The sequence below is a fragment of the Patella vulgata genome, chromosome 3 (genome assembly GCF_932274485.2).
Source record: "Patella vulgata chromosome 3, xgPatVulg1.2, whole genome shotgun sequence".
Classification (NCBI taxonomy): domain Eukaryota; kingdom Metazoa; phylum Mollusca; class Gastropoda; family Patellidae; genus Patella; species Patella vulgata.
This window is the reverse complement of record NC_065881.2, coordinates 60,279,734-60,301,965: the sequence shown is the minus strand read 5'-3', so window position 1 is coordinate 60,301,965 and position 22,232 is coordinate 60,279,734. Positions and strand designations below refer to the sequence as shown.

The following is a 22,232-nucleotide window of genomic DNA, read 5'->3' as shown; positions in this document are numbered from 1 at the left end:
AAGAATTTTTCCAGTAACATGCCACGCGCAATTTATGTTTCTTTTAATTCCTCTCGGATCGAGCCGCCGAAATTCGAATCGTTATTTCGCGAAAAAATCCCATAGGATATTCATGGGTTGTTCAAAGTGACAATTCCAGAATATTTATAGTGGTTGCATAATAATACAGCTACCATGTAATCAATTTTCGTCTGGAATATTATCCAATAATATGAAAATTATAACAAGGCTAAAGTAACTATAACATATAATGCCAAGTTAAATATAATCGAATATATATATAGTGACAATGGATATGATTGTGTATTCGGAGTGTGCCGCCAGTAAATGACATAATCTATTCACATACATGTACGCACACTTGGTTATGAAATTGGAGCAGAACTGCGTGGAGAAATCAATCCAGTTTACCGAGAAGTCAACAGCCAATGTTTACAAAAAACATCGAATTACAATAGATTCATTTAAGTAGCTCGAATCGTACGTTTTTATTTACTTTAAAGGGTTGTTTCATTGAGCAGAAAATCGACATTTTACTGCTCTGCATTTGGTTCTTTTAAGTCCACTTTAAAAAATATTACACCTACACATCGTATTTGACGTAATGTGACACGACGCTGTGTGAATTCAGAATAAAAACCAAGCAAAATCAATCCTAGGCGGTAGTCACAAACCCGGGTCAGATCGTATCCTTCACATGGGGGGGGGGGGGGGATATGAACTGATTGTTTAGTCTATGTGTGTCTTAAAGCCCCACTCTACCGGAATAAAAAAATAATGAAATGAAATGGGGGTTAACGTCCTACTGGTCTGCCCCAACTGGGGCAAATGGCGGAAATTTTCGCCTTGACAGCGGCGCTACGGCCTACTCTTATATCGAATTCCAACTGCCAAGGCACCTTTTATGTACACGCCAATGTGTACACAGCCGTCCTTGCCAGGCCCTCCGGTCTGCACCACTGACCAGGGGAATCCACGCCGGATGAACTTCCTCAGGCAACACCGGGATCGAACCCGCGACCTCCAAACTAGCCAGCCAGCGTCCTACTTGCTTAGCCACCGTGGCTCCTGTCAGAATAAAGGTTACATGCATGACCATCCACTATAAAACCATTGGAAGTTCATCTCGGTGGGATGCTCTTTATCAGATGTATTTTAATTTACAACCAACCTTCAGAATGAAATCACAAATTATTATTATGATAATTTTCATATTCACAACACTACTAAATAATCGTTGTTCCAAGCATAGAAACAATAAGAATTGTATCAATGATCGGCCCAAATATCTTCACGGATGGTCCTTTAAATTTATGAATCACGAACAATGAGTGCACGGGTTTCCGATTACTGGCACTCCAGATTCCGGTAAATTGATAATTTGTGTCTCAAGAAACGTCTATTGTTTTAAGATAAAACATATTGATGTATAAGAAAACAGTTGGACCTATATAACATCACATATTCTATTTATGTAGATCAAACATGTCATTCTCATGATGCAATTCTACAAATCAAATCACCATGTCATTATTGACAATAATATCGACAACGTCACGAGCAGTGTGATAATTATTGGTTAAAATTTCCTTTCGTTCATACTGTACTTCTTTTTAGCATGCATATGCATAATTACTGTATCTATCCATATTCATTTTCTCAAAACTAAGAAATTTCGGTTAAAAAGGTAGGGGTATTTAGTATCAAAATGATTTGTCACCATTCACGTGGCGGTATTGAATCTCTTGTACATCATAGTTAAACCGCTTAGCAATAAAATGTCGGGGCGGTGGGGACTTCCTTAATCAATGTATATTAACGGTAGAAAATACCTTGTATTTCATATGGGGGGGGGGGGGGGACTGTGTCTAACAACGTAAATATTTGGGATTTGCATTTTTCGGAAAATATCAAATTCTTACGGCTTAATCCATTCGAATATGTATTAACCATGCATTATGCAAGAGCAAAATATGCTTATTACAAGTCTTTCTTTAGGCCTGAAATGTTATCTAAATTATCAATTAGACATTAATTAACGTATCCAGACCATAATAAACTCTCGATGTCAAGGCTATAGCCTTCGATGTTGGCTGGATTAGATTCCTATATGCCGCTAACGGCCATTGATAATTAAATATAAAAAAGTGGATAATCGAGACTATGCTGTTTATATTAATGATTTTAGTAATGATGACCGAGACTATGCAAACATTTCACCCACTTCTTTCTCGGCTCATAGTGGATCAATTTGACTGAAATTTTCAGCAAATTCCCTTTACGGTATCTAGTTTTTAACTATTATAGCGAGAACTGCCATCTCTTTTTATTATCTCCCATAATGTATCTTTAAGAAAACAGAATCAAAATACCAGTGCTAGATAATCTCCCGAATGGTATTCAATCTGATTCACAATTTGAAAATCAATTTGGTTCAAGTCAAATAAAGATGACGGTCGTCTGACAATGTAAATAATATTTGTGATTTGCATTTTTCGGAAAATATTAGAGATTCAGCTTTCACAATACGATTGCAATTTGCCCCACCCCCACCCCCAAAAAACCCCTGCACTTGGGAGATCCCGTCTGCACTTCGGAAATCCTGGATACGCCAGAGACATCAAAATGGCTGATTGGTATGGAAGAAAATGTTACGCTGTCCTTGAACTCAAGTTCCTTGTCCTTTACATGCCATTAATCTAAGAAGTAGTTAAAAAAATAGCATTCTTCTATAAAGCCACAGGCCATGTATTGCAGCACATACTTTGTCAAGAATTTCCTATTATCGACAAGTATTATGTATAGTGATATAGCCGTACATGTAATACTATTCAACTGGGTGGGTTTTTTGTTTCTTTTTATCGGACAATCTTTTCTTTACTCAGAAGATACAAAAATCAATACTCTGATTACTAGGATGACAATTCATCAAGATACAAGAACAAAAAAAAACATACAAAATTATAAAAGAAAAGCATAACACATTAAAGGTTTAGTGTTTCCATGGTAAAAAAATAAGTAGTATTACCTCTTAACTTTAACTTAAAACTTTATCCCAGTAAAATATCTACTGCCTACATAAATGATCTCATTAGGAGATACCCACCCCCCCCCCTCTCTCTCTGTCTCCCCCTCTCTCTCTCTCTCTCTCTCTCTGGCAGGTAACCCCACTTTGTTCACGTTAACAAGTGCATATAGTCCTCCTCCGCCCAATACTCTCCGATACCCTACGTCTCCGACATAGTCTCGAACATTAAGGTGCTTGATTATGGGCATCTCGAATTACAGTCAATGAAAGAAATGTGTAGATTGAGTCAACTCTCTCTCTCTCTCTCTCTCTCTTTAGCTGAGCATCAAAAGTATGAAAGAGAAACAGAAACAGAATAAGGATCAAATTTTAATTTAGATTGTCCTGAGGCAAGTGCTATTTGCATACCAGTTCTCTAAAGTTAAGACTCGTGGATATAAACCAGTTATATTAAACATATTTATTTTCTCTTTCTAACCACATAACTAATTCAGACAAAAGATTACAATGAAAGAAAAAAGAAACATTAGCTTCCAGAATACGCAAACTTGATACAAATTCGTTCGCGCTGTACATTATTCAACAAATAATTTCTATCAAAGCGAGAAAGTGATCAAAGTTAGGCCTAATGAAGCCTGGTATCCGCCATACAGTGTGCTATGAGGGAAATTTTGACCATATTCTTATATCGAATTCCAACTGCCAAGGGTTCTTTTACGTGGACGCCAATGTGCACACGGTACCTCGGTTTTTCGTCCCATCTGAACGGCTATACGGTGTTCCTTGCCAGACCATCTGTCCTGCACCACTAACAAGCGGGGACCACGCCGGTTGTATTATAATAACACGACCTGTAACGCCTGTAACAGGTTTTAATGCCAAAAGATTAAATCTCGACATAAGTGACAGTATCTCTTTAACTATGTGAGTTAGCGATCATCAACTTGTAAATGGGTCACATCCCCTGGGATTAGCCAGTATTATTTTAAGTTCCATTTCACAATTCATCTTCGTTTTACGGTTGACCGAATCATAGGACAAATTCAGACATACATTGAATAATGAATAGAGTAATCGTCTGTGATCTCTGAATTACAGAAGTGCCTATTGTTAGTTTTCATTGATAAACATAGCTATCTAATTTCATCCGGACCAAAACACAATAAGGGCATATCGGGGTTCAATCACTTGGTTGTTTTCTGCGATCTCAGCGGGACAAATTGATACCAAATTACACACTTTTCTCCATGGACCACGTCACGTCTGTAAGGCGCTGGCTCATTACGTCTGTAAGGTCGGCCGAGAAAGTGTCCCGGGATATTACACCGTGCTGCAACATACCGTCGTTCGGATGGCACTAAACACCGAGGCGTTCACGTAAAATAATCCTTGACAGTTGGAATTTAATTGCTGCCCGGGCAAAATTACCCCCATAGCACACCGGAAAGCGTATGAAAGTCTCCATTAACCCGGTTGGGACAGAAAAGTAGGGGGTTAAACCCCACTGCTTTTCATTGATTCATTGTATACTACTGAGCTTGTGAGTGTACTTAAAGGAATAAAGGCTCACAAGTATGTTGTACACGTATTTCTTAGCGATGGTCTATATTCCCTTCAGTATTACAAATCAACTCATATCTGTGTACAGAGTAAGAAATCATTGTTAAGAGACGTTTTACCACACTGAACACTCATTAATATTCAACGAGCAACATGTAGATGTGTTAATGAGGTTAGGTCACGATGAACATTAAGATATCCCAGGTTAACATTGAACACACCTACTTAATATAGATCTCTATAGCTTTCCTACCCAAAGGCTATAGTCATCGTCAAGTTTAAATTATAACCATGTTAACTATTAATTGCTTTCTCGTTCGATTGATTTCGTTGATAATAAAAGATGAAACACGTGTAAAGTTGCGCCCAGGGTTTCTTGAAGTGGGGAAACCATAGTACATACAAGTCATACCATTCCATACCGCATACCCATCTAGGATCATTCTGTGACTAGCGCAATGAATGCCCACCGTGAAGCAAGATGGTAGTTGTCGTTTCAGATGCTCGATTTAAACAAAACCACTAAATCGACTAATACGCGTCTGAGTTAAATCGTCGCCAGTCAATTAAAGCCTGTGGCCATTTAACTCTTCATACATATAAATACAAGAGTTACACCACTAGCTGAAATACCTATACAAGAAATTGCATACTGATACTTCAAAAAAAAAAACGTTATTGCAACGGGTTGGTATACTGTATAAAATGTGTTGCGCTCCAGAAACACCAGAGCCATTATATTTTTGATTTTTGGCACAGAGAATCTAACCCGTGAAATATCCATGAAATGAAATGAAATATATGGGGTTCTTCTCCGTCTAGGCTAATGAACAGTGGCGGCGCCAGCCGTCGGTGATTGGAGGGGCAAAGCTGGGGCAAAGTCCAAGGTTAAGGGGGCAAAGGCACGAGCTTCAACTAGGGGTAGGGGGCCTCCCCCAGAAAATTTTGAAAAACAGGTTGCCGGAAATGCAACCTGGCAGTATTTCAGGCACTGATCGATGAGGTAAAGTGTCATACGAACTGACTTGCGAATCACGACGAAGCCCACTCACGAGCGTCAAAGTAGGGAGTCCTCCCCCAGAAAATTTTGAAAAATAGACTGCCGGAAATGCTGTCTTACAGTATTCCCAGGCACCGATCGTCGAGATAAATAGATCTGACCAGATACTGTCCATCGCCTGATCACTAGTTTATCTGACTAGAGAACAACATGTCAAACGAACGGACTTGCGAACCTCAACGAATTCCCCTTGTGAGCGCCAAAGTAGCGAGTCCATTGGGGACCTCGCCAAGAAAATTTTGAAAAATAGACTGTCGGAAATGCTCTACAACATTCAAGTTTATGACTTAGTGGGGATGTGGGATTTATTCACCGTAGAATGTATTGATTACCGAAACGTATCACAAATACTTTTGTTTATTTTCTAAAATTATTGGGGGGGGCAAACAGAGGGCATTTGCCCCCCCCCCTTGCCCCCCCCCCCCTGGCGCCGCCACTGCTAATGAAGATATCCAATGAGGACCAGGCCCCGAGTTCACAAAACATCATCAGACTTATGTTAAGAATTTACTTAAAATTGTTCGCCCTATTTTAACTTGTGGTTTTAATGTATCAAATACATCAATAAGAAACTATGTCCAATGTTTTGTGTTTCTAGATCGAAGATAGTTCTCATAAACAGAAATTGAAAGTTGAGTAAATTCTTAACTTAAGTTGGATCATGCTTTATAACTCGGGACCAGATTATTTAGAAAGCATAATTTAACGTATACTATAGCATATTGATCTAAATATTGATTTTAATATTATGTTAATTAAATCATAAAGCTTTAAAAAAAACTATTAAACAAAAATAAATAGTTACACAATGGCGAATGATCTTAACAAAGACAAAAACATGTTGACGATTAAAAAGCTCATGGTAGACACAGGTGTTGGAAATAATTAATTAGTGTATAAATTAATGTTTCTTTTCTACATGTACGTTCAGGTGAATTATCAAAGAAAGCAGGTTACTGGTTAAAATACGAATCTTTTGTAATAGACGTAAAAGTTAATGACTCAGTTAATGACATTGTTTTATCATGTTATGGGTTGTCTTTCTTGCCTGTCGTTTTTTGTTATTGCTGTTTTTGTTGTTGTTGTGGTTTAGATGAGTAGGGTCGCTTAACGTAATTCCGCGAATGTTTTTCATAGAACGAACTATTTAAATATAATATATTACGTGTTAGTCCTAAAATTCCCTGACAAGTTACAGGCGGTAACACAAACAGTAAAAACCATCAGTTCCAAAAACACACATAATAATAGCACTACAGATTTATGTTAACAAGGTCCGACCACAATTAATTATTTTAAACCTCAGCCCACTATCATGTTTCATTCTGTCGACACCTTTTACACTTCCACAAGGAAACGAGTATTCGGTTAAAGGGGCATTAGGTAAGATTAAATAAAGAGATGATAGTTCTCCCTATAATAGTTTAAAAAATAGATAATGAAAACAGAATATGCTGAAAACTTTAGTCACCTTGCTTCACTCCGAACCGAGATATTAGCGATTCAATTTTAGGCTAGCCTCGATCGTCATTACTAACGTCGGTACGCTAATAAACAAAGTCTCGATTATCTATTTTACCTTAAATTATCCATCACAAAATGTATTCAAATCCACTTAATATCGCAGGCTAACGATGGCATCGAGAGTTGATTATTAAGAAGACCTGCAATAGACAGATTTATCTCTTACATGAAGCATGTTTAATAGAAGACGAATTAAAATAGAGACCGTCAGGTCGGTTGTGGCAATCAGCAGTACAATCGCGAGTACTGACCAGATCAATGGTAATCAAACAAATGCAATCAGCAGATTGGCTAAAGCTGGTGTCACAGCTTGAACCGATACCCGTTTTAGCTTGGTTCCTTGTACACGTGATCTGAATGAAAAAAAAACCAGATCAGTCGTACCTATTTCATTTGGTTCCCTATTATCAACTTTCCTGGCTTTTTATATGAAATAGTCTGCTACCGATATTTACAACAACCCACATGTCTATTATTAGCATGGAGCCGCAGTGGCTCAGTAAGTATGATACAGGCTCGCTAACTAGGTTTCAGGTTCGGTCACAGTGTTGACCTAAAAAATTCCTAGAAATTATCCGGCGCGGTTCCCCCTTGTCAATGGTGCAAGACAGAGGGTCTGGCAAGGCCGGTGTCTAACTGTTCGAGTGGGACAAAAGAAATAGGTCTAATTAAAATACAGATGTATATTTCGTTCCGTTTTGTTATACGTTCGATAACCTCTACTACATGAAGATCTGACCAGTTGTAGTGGGAGGTCGCGTCAGGGGTCATACGAGCGACTTTTGTCCCTATGACTTCAGACATTTGATTAACCAATCAGCGTTGATGCTTCTAGTAGGAGACGCACAGATCCGTGCATCGCACGCCAAGAATTCACTGCATCAGACCGTTTCATGGCCAATCCTTCTCATCAACCAGAACGCGAGTTATAGAAAAAACGAAATTTTGAACTATAAAAAATCGAAACGAAATAGGATCTGTGTTTTAAATCAGATTGTTGCATAATTGTCAATGCTAATTTCGTTTTTTGTTTCTAATTAAAAACAATAAGGTATCAAACCAAACTAGATATCAAATGAAACTGTGATAGCGGTTTGCGGGACAATTTATATACAGTAGTGTGATGTAAAAGCCAAGTCCAATACAAAGGAAAATCAATATCATTAATTCTTCAGTTTTAGCATTCAGCAGCAACGATCTGAAGTCTGCTATACCAGTGGTCGTATTCTCTTCTCAATTTCTATTAACAAAGTGCTCATTGTGAAGAACAAAAAGTGGTCTACAAGGTTTCTGCGAACCTTTGTATGGCTTCCATGATTTCAATTACCATAACTCAAATACCAAACTAGCTGATTATTAACAGTATATCGTTTCTGTGATACCAAAACATTGTCTTCTTTTTCGGTGCAAGAATCAGGTGTAGGGGAGAACTAGCCAAAACGATAATTAAATGCCTGGTTCGATCGCGTCACAAGTAATCTGAACGTTCTAATACATCAAAACAACCGGGCTTGAAGGGACCTCTTTCATTATATGTTGACTATTGATTATTCTCACAAATTGTTACATAAATTTGCTTTTTATAAAAATGCAATTTCACATGTTGCATATGGTGGGTTTTACACTGCGTCGTGCAATCATTGTTTGACAAAATGACATCTGCTTCATTCGTCGATTATCTTATCAAAATAGTTTGACTATAATTAGCTCCGATACTATTTTTGAACATGAGGATGAAAAGCGAAGTGACAGTCTCATTAAAGTTTAATATTGATATTAGGTCATTTGACAGGCAATGTATTCGGAACACCGGTACGCTGGATACTTTAACAAAAAACACCGAAATTAGCAAATTGCAAATCACTGTAACAATCACGATTCTCGTTATATAAAACACAACTTTGGTAGCCATGTTTATTTTTAGTGTGTAATACGTCATCTTGGTTGTTTAGATTAACGATTTTTTACCCCCACAGTTTCTTCTGTATATTTGTTCACTTGTTGTAAGTGTAAGGTGTCTAGTAAATATATATTTTTTTTCTGTCCCTACTTTCGTTTAGTTTATTTACATTTTGACTAGTTGTATACCTTACACAACAAATACTGTTACTGCAACAAAACAAACAGGCTTAAGGTAACATTTATTTTACACTAGATGAACAAATCTTGGGATTTGGAGGGAGGTGGAAGAATAACTTTGGCAGCTTCGTTTTTGTTTTTATAGTGGAGGGAGGGGGAGGATGGTATTACAGGGATGTTGGCGTCATAGGTTTTATACATATTCATCATTTTCTCGCTATTAGAGAAATTTGTCAATGTGGAAATAAACAATCATATGTCACCGACTTTTAGAATATTGGGTATAACCACACAGAAAAAGAGAGAGAGAGAGAAATGGGGTTTAACGTCCACTCGACACAAACTAGGTCATTTCGGGACTAACACACGGTTTAATTTTATTTCAATAATTTGCTTGCGCGTAGGGGTCTTTAGTAGTGGGAGGACCCGGAGAAAACCCACGAGATTGGACAGGCGACCCTACTCCTTGTCACGTACAACCGGGGATTCGAAACCACGCCAGTCGACTCAATGACAGACTTTATGGTACAGCGCGCGCACGCTAACCATTCAGCCATCCACCCCCCCCCCCCCCACACACACACACACACACACACAGAGAGAAAAAAACTATGATATCAAAAACCACTATCATGCACCAATAACATATCAATAAAGTTAATGGGGAATGTCAACGCATTTGCTAAACTTAAATACCGGTACACAGAATTGTATTCACCCTACTATAATATGTCACCTCTATTATTCATTCTTTATATTAAGGATTTTTTTAATTAAAGGAGCATTATGTAAGATTAGACAAAGAGCTGACAGTTCTCACTATAATAATTAAAACATAGATAATGAAAAGGGGATATGTTTTGTTTAACGTTTAGTCAAATTACTTCACTTTGAGTCGAGTTATCAGCGATACAATTACAGTGTAGCCTCGATTGTCATTGCTACCGTTGTTACGACAATAAACAAAGTCTCGATTATCCACTTATATGTTCAATCATCAACCGCAAAACGTATTTAAATCTACTTACGATCGGAGCCATACGGTGACATCGAGATTTGATGATCATCTTGGTAAGTTAATTAATGTCCAATTAATAATTTATATAACATTTAAGGCCTAAAGAAAGACCTGCAATAGGCAGATAAGCTCTTGCAGAATGCCTGATTAAGTACATAAAAAAGAATTCCATTATAACACCATTATTGTACACAGGAAAAACTAACAGGCTTTCAGATGAAAAGAGTAAGCACGTGCTGCTTCGTGAATGACATATACTACATCTACTAGATTCCAACTAGGCTGTCTTTTAAATATTTAATCTAAAGTTAAAATGTCTATTGTTGACCCCACCCACCACACCACCAGAATATTCAAAATAGGTGGAGTTGTGTATTAGTTGAATGTATTGACAAAGTTCGATGATGAACATTTTCTGCTAAAGCCAAGCAGAGATAATTTAGCAACTGTTCATGAGATAGCGTATCTATCTACCTCAATTAAATCAGTAGGCGTATACGTTCATAATAACGACATCCCAACCGGCTCAGATTATACACTGTGTTCCTCTCAGTGACAACCGCTACAGGCGTACACGGCAGGGGCACACGAGCCTTGTCGGCTTATTTTAAGCTGTATTTTATGAATAACCCACGCGAAACATTCTAGACAAACAGAATGTAAACACGCTATGAATTACACACATAATATAAACAATAGGACAGGAGAATTTATCAGGATGTCTTGTTTAGTTACGTATGTATTGTGTTGTGTAAACATTTTCTTGCATTTCCTACAAAGTCTGAAGATATTTAGTAGTTTTCACAAAATGTAACAACCTTTATAGCCTTTATAGCCTTTATAGCCAACAGGCTATCTTTCTCATATCCAGAGTATAACTTGTACAACTGATAGTCTACATATGAACTGATCAGATACTAACTCTATCTGATTATGCATATTATTCCCGTTATGATTATATATAATAAATCTTAATAAATACTGTTTAAATTATACTAAATGTGATCACATTGATTTACCAGATACTGACAATAACCATAATGAAGACATCAGATGAATTTAACAGATAATAACAATGACCATACCGAGGACATCAGATGAGTTTTACAAATACTAACAATGACCATACCAAGGACATCAGATGAGCTTAGCAAATACTAACAATGACCATACCGAGGGCATCAGATGAGTTTAACAAATACTAACAATGACCATACCAAGGACATCAAATGAGTTTAACAAATACTAACAATGACCATGCCAAGGACATCAGGTGAATTTAGCAAATACTAACAATGACCATATCGAGGACATCAGATGAGTTTAACAAATACTAACAATGACCATACCAAGGACATCAAACGAGTTTAACAAATAGTAGCAATGACCAGATGAGTTTGACAAATACTAACAATGACAATACCAAAGACATCAGATGAATTTAACAAATACTAACAATGACCGTACAAAGGACATCAGATGAATTTGACAAATACTAACAATGACCATACCGAGGACATCAGATGGGTTCAACAAATACTAACAATGACCGTACCAAGGATATCAAATGTGTGTAACAAATACTAACAATGGTCATACCGTGGACATCGGATGAGTTTAACAAATACTAACAATGTCCATACCGAAGACATCAGATGAGTTTAACAATGATAAAATCAGCGATAGTGAACTCAAAATGTGGCAATAACTATAATCAGATCACACCAGATTGTGATAAAAGTCACGATCGGTGACACCAGATATAACTACACCATTAAGTGGTTAAAACCATCTGAAGAAATATTACATGATAACCATAAAGTGGTGCAAACCATCTGAAAAAATATTAGATGATAACCATAAAGTGGTGCAAACTATCCGAAAAAATATTAGATGATAACCATAGTGTTGAAGGTCTTGATTAGACCAGTAACCGTTGATGTCTTACAGACTGTAATTTTGTTATAGACCATGATCAGATCAAAATAACTTTCTACATTTTCTTTACCACGGAAACTCCACACCAATATACCATTTAACATACAGATATACAACTTATACGCTCCTGATTTTAAACAAAATTACCAACACGCCCCTCTCAACCGACGCCATTCACTGGATGTGCAACTTTAATTCTCTGAAACCCTGTACAATCCGGATATTTCTATATCTAAATCACGTGACAAAGACTTGACATATTGACATTGTATCTTGATACCAGTCATATATAAATCATCGCACTACTTATTAAACATGCATTTAATTACAATCTTCATACAATATTTATGAAAAACATAAATAGCCCAATGTCCGTGACAATAATCAATATGAGTTGACATTTAATAGTCCTATATCCGTGACAATAATCAATATGATCTCACAGTGTAAAACCTGTTGAGTTCAATTGATATTAACATAATGGCAACTAATAAAACTCAAAACATTCAATAAATAAAAGAGGTGACAAATCCATTCAATTCATTCCATCTAATTCAAGGGGCATTATCACTCTTAGCGAGAAAAATAACTGTATATATGTCAAGGATGGATTGACAGATCTGTCTCATGGTTTGCATACAACCTAATATAGACGTGTACAATGTAAGTGTGTCTGGAAGTCTCATATATTGCATTGCAGGCCTCACCAGACGGGGTGCCGTCGGTGCGCCGCCACAGTTCCCATGTAAATGGTCCAAAGACCTTTTGAAAAGATTTTTGATTCTTCAGAAATAGTGCAACTGAAACATCTAGATATGACCAGTGTTGGAAAGAAGGTGGGGGGGGGGTCTCGTCCCAGCACAGTATATGGGTTGTAGAAAGAATAAGCATTTCCTGTCTTATGCCCGAAACTGGTGATCGTCCCTGCCTTATAACGAAATTATATTATTGTCATTTTTTGTGTACTGGCAATAGAATCGGGCCAATATGCCGGCAATCAGATAATTTTAACAGATACTCACAATGATCATATAAACAATAAAATCTGATCACCAGAATGTGATACAAATACCAAACCGGTCTCATCAGATGGTTATATCAACTTTTATTGTAAGTCTTGATAATATCTGTAACAGCCGATGGTAATATCCGAAAATGATGCAGTCCTGATGACACAGGCGTACAAGACACTATCGAATCGAAATCTGAAGCAATATATAATTGGATCAATCAAATTAAATGATAAAATCAGACAGTTGTGTAAGTCCTGATTAGATCAGAAATATTAGTTGAGATCAATATACTTAATGATCTATAGGCAAACATTTATTGATAAACAAGATGTTACATGATCTTATACCAAAACTTGGAGGTCGACCTGATGGTCAACAGCTGTAAACAAACGTTTCTCTACCAATTAGACATCACTTCCGGACTGTAAGGACTTTCGTTGTAACACCTCATCTAAACTAGTACATAAGACAGTGATAAAAATCAATGGATTTGAAAGAATGACTAAGATGAAATTAAGCTTCATTTATATTTTATAAGTATAACAATAGGGAATATCCCAACCTTAACAAAGGTCAACATTCAGTGTTTAATTGTTTACTTTTAGTTTTTATTCAAAGCCATGAAGGACACGGTCTTTTGAAGAAACGATTTGTCTTGTGAAGAAGCATTGTTTGTTTGTATTTCAGTACCGGAGACAATATACTTGACAAATGTGGATTCTCATAAATCAGAGTCCATGTATTGATTAAGAAAACAATGTCGATTATAATGATAATATTAATATTATGTAGAAGAGAAACATAGTGAATTGAAGTAGGTTTTTAATATGCAAGGTGGCTACCACAAAAGTTATAAATCACCTTACATAGCACCTGAATAAACACTCGTAGAAACTCCTAACAATCTCTCATCTAAATACAACTAGTACTAAGCTTTGATGTAGACACGGCACTTGATACACTCCGGCCAATTTTTGTCATACGTTTCTTTTTTTTCTTTTTTTTTTAATTTGTTTTTTTTTTTTTTTGTTTTTTTTTTTGATTCAAGAAAAACTTTAATGGGTTTTCTGTCATATAAATGACCATTCTTTATAAGTGCAGAAATACATAATGCAAATGCAGAAACACCCCCAAAACATAATATTTAATATCAGCGTCATAGCAGTCATTTTGACATAATCAATAAAAATACAGTACACCTCAGACAGAAATATAGCACGGAACTAACAAGAAAATATACCACAACATATTGTCATTACCAGAAAAACATAGTACTCCACAGACAAAAATATAAGCCATCTAGCAAGGAACTAGCAAGACACTATAACAAAAAAGTTACATTATCGTCATATAACGGTATTATTAACGTTTCAAAACGCTTGCCTACAGATATTCCTGACAAAATAATACAACCAGAAACTCTTAATAATAAAACGTGATTTATTGCCATGTATATATAATTCGATATATAACAGAAAGCTAATAAGGAACGGGAATGAATTCGGTCAAATAGAGACTTAAATAATTGGTATATCTTTTTCTATGATCATGCAGGTGGACAATTTTATAATTCGTCGAATTCTTATTTTAGAGATTTTTTTTTTAAAATTGGAAAGTCGGGTTTTGATAATGCAATAAAAAAAACCGAAAAGGACTCTATATCAGACAGTGATGTCTTTGTTATATTAGCAAAGGTTAAATAAAAAACATGACGTCATCAAATCAGCAGGAAGATAATTATAAAAAATAAAGTGTCGTTATATCACCAGTAAATATGTATGCCATATAACGACTATATTAAAACAGGTTTTGTCACATATAACCTTTAGTATCCCGATAACAAGTTAAAATCATACAGTATATTATGGGCATTAGTGCTTTCAATATCTTAGCTAGTTGGTCAAAGCAGTTTAACAACCGCTGGAGCGAAATGCTTTACTTTAAGTAAGTGCTTGGATTTACTGTAGCTAAGTGATTTTGAATATCATATTATTTCCTAGGTGAGAGTAATAGTACCTCTTCTTTAAAACAAGCGGTTGTAATGGAAGATACGCCCACATTTTGCAAGAGATGGACAGAAAACAACCTAAAAGAAAAAGTGATTTTTCGTACAATCAAGGTCCACAACCTTGATATTGCATACTTTAACACTATTTGCTTACATAGAGCGGCCATTATGTCCGGCAATTTTGGTCCGATTTACACGAAATTCGAACTCAACCAACATCGGTTACAAATTGTGACCTCTAGAGGGAACAAAAGCTAAAAACGTGATTTTTCGTACAATCAAGGACCATAATTCAAGAAATTGCGATCCTGCGATCCGATATGCACAAATCTCGACAGGAACCAAGACCTAGAGATACAAAACAAAATACAAGTTATATTCTCTCATATTACAGAAAGATAATAATTATTTGTCGTCAATCTTCATATTATTAAACATTAATCGACTAAAGACAGGATATGCAGGGCGGATGGCCATATTAGTTTTATCAATTTCCTTCTTGTATTACACAATAGCTACTTTAGGATTGGCTTTTAATATGACTGATAAGGGCGTATTTGAACAGGATATGCAAATTATTAAATGATAAAATAATAGTGATTGGCATAATAGTATTTTTCGTATGCTGGTGGCCCAGAACGGTTTTCTCGGACAACCAAAATTGTGATACTTAATTTCGTCATTCTGAACTGTATTTCGGTTTTCCAAAAAAACACAATCATTATGGATTTGATTAAATTAGTTTTAACCTACAGCCAAAGAGTGTTCAATACCTATTTTGTTCCATGGCTGTAATTCGCGGATGTCCAGAGTTTAGCACCTTAAAGATGCATTATGTAAGAGCAAAATCAGCCTATTACAGGTCTTTTTACTGGCTTCAAATCTTATATAAATTATTATTTAGACATTTATTCACATGACAAAAACTTATAATCAACTCCCCTAGAGTATCGGATGGCCGAGATTTAAATGGATTTGAACACCCGCGAGATTTAAAAATTTAACGATAAACTCGGTAATCGCGATTTAGCCTCGGTTGTCAAGTACCGTTACTACGATAATAAACTATCAACGCTATGCCTACAAACAGTCATAACTTCTCCCAAAATAAAGTAATTTAAATGGAATTTTTAATATTCATTTTCAATTATCTAGTTTTGAACTATTTACAGCTCTTCATCTAAATCTTACATAATGCATCTTTAATATTGGAGACTATGTCGGAAAGGAAATGAAATGGGGTTAAACGTCCTACTGCTCTGCTCCAAACTAGGCTAATCAAGCCGGGCATACGCCATACAGTGTGTTATGGAGGAAATTTTCCTTTACTTCCCGCTTCCAAAAAAAAGACGACATCCCGAAAGCGAATTATTGAAATATATACAAAGTGTTCGGCCAGACATGGATCTAGTGTTGAGTGGGCGTTAAATCGATTTCTCTACACCTTAAATGATTTGAATACATTGAATATTCAAATAAATAACCCATCATCGATACCACCAAAGTATTTATCATTATGTCATAAGTGTTTCAATAATTATATTGCCGTTTGTATGCCCATATCGTTATAATGACGTATCATATAAAACACCTAATAACCCTGACAGTTCAATACTAACAATACAGATATTTATTATTTAGTCTAAGAATTCCAGGTATGTCTGAAAATAAAAGCATATTCTAAATATTTCAACTGGCTCGATGGAATGTTACGAAAACATCTGGCGACTTTCATAATCGAGACTAAAAAGTACATAACAAACCAGGTTTGTTGTTCATTTATTGAAGTTATGGCTAAACTAAACCGTAAAAAAATGTTCTATATACTCGAGGTTAAAAATCGATTGGGCGAAATTATGGACTAGACCGTAAAATAAGGTCTATATATGTGACAGTCAATATCTACAATCAGGCAATGTGTACAATGCCTGAAATATACCAGTCAATGTGTACATTGCCGGGTTAGGGTTAGGGTTAGGTTTAGGGCTAGGGTTAGTGGTTGGGGTGGGGGGTAGCGTTAGGGTTACAAAGGCATTGTACACATTGCCTGATTGTAGACATTGACTGTAACATATATACATAATACTAGAAGCCAAACTTTTTATATTATGAATTTTCGGATTTAAAATATCTTTCCCGTGGTTATCATCCCGGTGTAGGCCGAGAAAGTTCATCGGAGTGATTTTCCCCTGTTAGTGGTGTAAGTAAACGCGACATGTCGTTTGGATGGTGCGAAAACCAAGGTCCCGTGAACACCTTGGCGTGCACGTAAAAGAACCCTTGACCGTTGGAATTCAATTGCTGTTCGGTCAAAAATGTACCCCTAACAGAATGCATGGCGTATGTCTGTCTTCAACAGCTCGGTTCGTCTTCATTACCCTAGTCGGTGCAGAAAAGTAGGACGCTAAACCCCGATTTCATTTCGTAAGATGTTAAAACCCGTTTCATTCATTCCCGTGTTTATATGCAGTAATAAACGTCAAGTTCTGTTTAACATTGCAATTTATAGTTGATGTATCGGCAACAAGGTTGGATTTGAGAGAGAGAGAGAGGGAGGGAGAGATGGGGGGGGGGGTAACGTCCACTCGACACAAACTAGGTCATTTCAGAACTAACACATGGTTCGATTTTATTTCAAAAATTCGCTTGCGCGTAGGGGTCTTTATCAGTGGGAGAAAATCCGCGAGGTTAGACAGGCGACTCTACTCCTTGCCACGTACAACCGGGGAATCGAAACCACGCCAGTTGACTCAATGACAGAGACCTTGACAGATTCACTACCAGCGTCAACAATATAAATGAGTATATAATTGTAATTAGGTATATTGATTATATACCTAATTATATATTAGATATACATCTTGAGTTAGTAGGATGGCTTCACTTAAGAATAATAATCATTTCATTTAACTTATATTATAGACAATCTTATCATTATTTGGGATCTTCTAAGGAAATCATTGGAGTGTAATAATGATTTGGGTTGGGGACAAATTATACTCGTCTACATCAACAACCTATCATCTAGGTAGCAAAACCTGGTTAACCTTTCGAAATCAGATGATGTCGCAACAATTCCGGAAGAAATAAGAGGGCGAAAACAAACTACACTTGATTGATGCTGTGCACTTCTCTCAACTGTATTTTTAGATATATTAGTTTATATACACGAATTAAAAGCGTCTGAAGCGGTATCTTGGAATCAGGATAAGTTCTGCGAGTCAGTTATAAGTTACTGTACCAACTGCATAAATATGTCGTAATAAATAACATGCCATTATGACATATATCCCAATAATTAATTACGTTAATGGGCCTATAAATAGCCTTCGTAAACACAGTGGTTTTATGCAAGCTCTTAAAAAACAAGTCGTTCATTGGCATTCATTGGCATTCATTTAGCGTTTCTCCATTGTAATCATGCGAATAATACACATACATAGCAGACATAGTTCTATGAATAACACAATGAATATTAGTCGAATTAAGGTTCATAAATAACTATTTCTTGTGAACAAGATTATTCAGTTTTGTTCTATAAGCAATACGCCTATTATACTTCGTCTGGATATATACGACCAGGCATTATACCAATAAAAATACAAATCATGGTCAACACGATTCTATTGCGTCCCAGTCAGTAATGATTCATTACCTGACTTCCTATATTTATTTTGTCAGACAAGGGTGCTTAGTTAGACTAGGGTGTGTGGTCTTGGAACTTTTAGTCACCAAAGAATTAAGGGGATGTTTAACCCACACATAAACGTAGAGGTGGTATAATGTTGAAAATGAAATTATAGTTGTATTATGTACACCCATATCAAATGTAATGGCTATGTGGCGTAGACAGACAGTTAAAGGGACTATCCCGATTTGAACAGAGTCTAAAAAAATAAAAGTCTGAGTACGTTTGAAATTTAAGCGCCAAAATATAGAGGAATGGTGTATTTACCTTGTCTTAAAATCTCAGCTCAAAATATTGAATCGTTTGGACGTGAAGACCGACGGGTTTAAATTGTTTGAAAACGTATCACATATATTGAGTTAGTTGCTCGGCTCTAAGGTAGGGAATTTTAAAGGATTTTAACACAAAATTGGGCAATTTTATTCTCCAAAATATTATCGGGATTGGCCCTTTAAATATCTCCCTAACATTATAGTTATTTGAGATTAACCATTACGTGAGCAATTCACTGGAAATAATTTCGTTCGAACGTCCTTTCCTCCTATTCTTTTAGAATTTCGGCTGCCATGGGTTCGTTTACGAGCATACCAATAATTATGTACACAGGCGAGTCCCTAGTCTCAGGTTTATGGCACCATTCGAACGACTAGGCAAATCAAATGTTCCCCAAACAGAGGTTTTCGCATGTGCCGCGGTGCCTTTTCATAAAAAAAAGTACCCGCAATCCAATATTTTACTATTTATCGAACTTTACATGCGCTTAGTAAGTAGGATTTCATTTGTGAACCACGCCCCCCGTACTGTTCATACATAAACTTGACATACTTTCAGGAACATGTTTCCTTATCACTGATAAACTTATAAGTACAGGAACCACTACTCAGAGCCAACTTAATGTATTATAAACTAGTTGTAGACTGAGTTTTAAATCGAGATTTATGTATCTAACGGAGGCTCGTTATCATAGATTATAAACCTGTAACGATAAATCTCTTTGATCTTTGGGGTATATTCTATGCCCGGAATAACTTGCGGTCTGAAAGGCGGGGGCGGCTTTGGATATATACAGGGAAATTTGGGGTTATTCTTCTGAAAGTTTTTCTATAAACCTGTACCGGGTTATTCTTCCAGGGTAGGTTTTTTTTCCATAAGAAAACATGATATTATAAGGTTTTTCTTACGGGAATTCTGGGATATCCTCATCTTGCGTACATGTAAACATAGACGGTTTATAAGCAAGATAAAGTCCTCGACTTCGGTTAGGGTGGGGAAGAAAGCCTTCTATTGCGGAGAAGGACATGATCAGGCTTCATTAGTAATAAAAGATGCGACCAATTAGATTCGGTACAACTTAACATAATCTGTTTCTTTAACACAATACAATTATTTGAAAATAATTTAACGTGCTACAGTTCTTCTCCGACTGGGCTAATGAAGACGGGTATACAGTGTGCTTTGGGTGAAATTTTGCCGGACAACAGCGATACGACCTACTCTTATAACGAATTTCACCTGTAAAAGGGTCCTTTTCGTGCACGCCCATGTTTACAGCGGGCCACGGTTTATCGTGCCATCCAAACGACTAGATACGCTGTTCTATGCCAGTCCCCCTGCCCTGCAGACATGCAATTATTTATAACGATGTGTGATGAAAACAGCAGTTACTATTACAACGAGATAACCACCGAGCTGTGTATATACATATCCTGTATCCGGTACAGTTTTGCTTTTCATAGGGGTTTTTCAAATATATGTGAACATTTATATATACAAATGACAGCTTGCAATACATCAATAACGAAGTGTACATAAATAACACTTTCTATAAATATATGTCTATAACGTTCAACTGTCGAACTATTGATCCTCAACAACATTGGCCTAAAATATTGATATAGACTATAACCTTACCTGTGACTGGCTTTCAATCAAACAATCCCCTGCACGTACTTCCTCATTTACTGTTGACAAATTATACACCGTATCAACAAAACCTAGCGCCAAGATCTACACCCTAACTTAGTAACTGACGTAACACTACACTTAAAAATCAAAAGTTATTGGACTGAGTGAACATCCATAAAAATATTAGCTTGTAAAATCACGCTGAGGTCATATATGGCTCAATACTGTCGATGTCATATTACGATATTGTTTGCATGGTTTGATACAAATATAAACACTCCGTTCGAACAGACACTCTACATATGATACAACATAATCCTATAGCAGTCTGTTAAGCTCACTATAAAATTCAGGACTTTGATTTACCGTGCGTAGCGGTAACAATGCTCGCGCATTCAACTAGCCATTAACACCGCCCATCTCACGAGAAGTGAAAACATGTTTACGTCATATTAAAGAGCGCGTTTCTTAGATACTGAACGGGTTCCAGATAGAAGTTCGGGTCAACGAAGTCCAGCAGGTCAGTGAGTCGGTTCGATCGGTTTGAAATCAGTATACTAAACGTAATTAATCATGGAACCAAGACGAGGAATATCCCACGAAAATAAGCTCGGCACAAAGTGCGAAATATAACCCGTATAATATTTGCTCACAGCTAGGAAACGTGATATTGCGTTTTCTCACGCTGGGGAATTTACCGTACGTTTTGTAAACAAAATGTCAGAAAAACAACCAAACTTTCGTGAAAAAAGATCTTAATTATTTAGATAAAACATTAAATAGTTTAAAGAGATGGTCCTTCGAGACTAAAACAGTATTTATTCTACGATCTGAATAATAAGTATCTTAATATATAATTGGGAGTCGTGGTGCCTATAAGTGGGTAAGACGCTGGCTCGCTAGCCTGGAGGTCGGATGTTTGATCCCTGCATTGGCCGAGAAAGTTCATCCAGATTTTCCGGCGTGGTTTCCCCCTTTCAGGAGAGCCTGACAAGGACAGCTGTCTAGTCGTTCTGATTGGACGAAAAACCGAGGTCCCGTGTACACATTGGCGTGAACGTTAAACCCCATTTCATTTCATTTTCATTTCATCTTATATAATTCATATTGTGATCAATTACATAGCTAATGGTTGACTTGTTTAGTGTTGAGTGGGAATAAAATCAATTTCTCTACATGCATGAAATTGGATTTATCTATGGAATTCCAAGCCGAAGGACCTACCAGTTGTCAAAGACAAGCATGGGATAGAACCACACTTAATTGGTGACATACATTATGGTCTAAAACACAAGTATTAGTCCAATCAGTTCCCAAAACCTTACCCCATCACCAGCCCCACCCAATACACACACACACCATACATGATTAATTTCATTATAGTTTGGTTAAATACACGGGGCTAGGAATC

At 36.6% G+C, this 22,232-nt stretch overlaps 1 protein-coding gene across 1 annotated transcript in view; it reads right to left on the bottom strand.

Annotated features, from left to right (window-relative positions):
• Positions 1-21,435, bottom strand: part of LOC126815389 (uncharacterized) — a 74,767-nt gene extending 53,332 nt beyond the window's left edge. Inside the window, exon 1 of the mRNA XM_050541003.2 lies at positions 20,828-21,435. The gene's annotated coding sequence lies outside the window, so the exon portion shown is untranslated. The remainder of the gene's footprint in view (positions 1-20,827) is intronic.
• Positions 21,436-22,232: the final 797 nt, after the last annotated feature.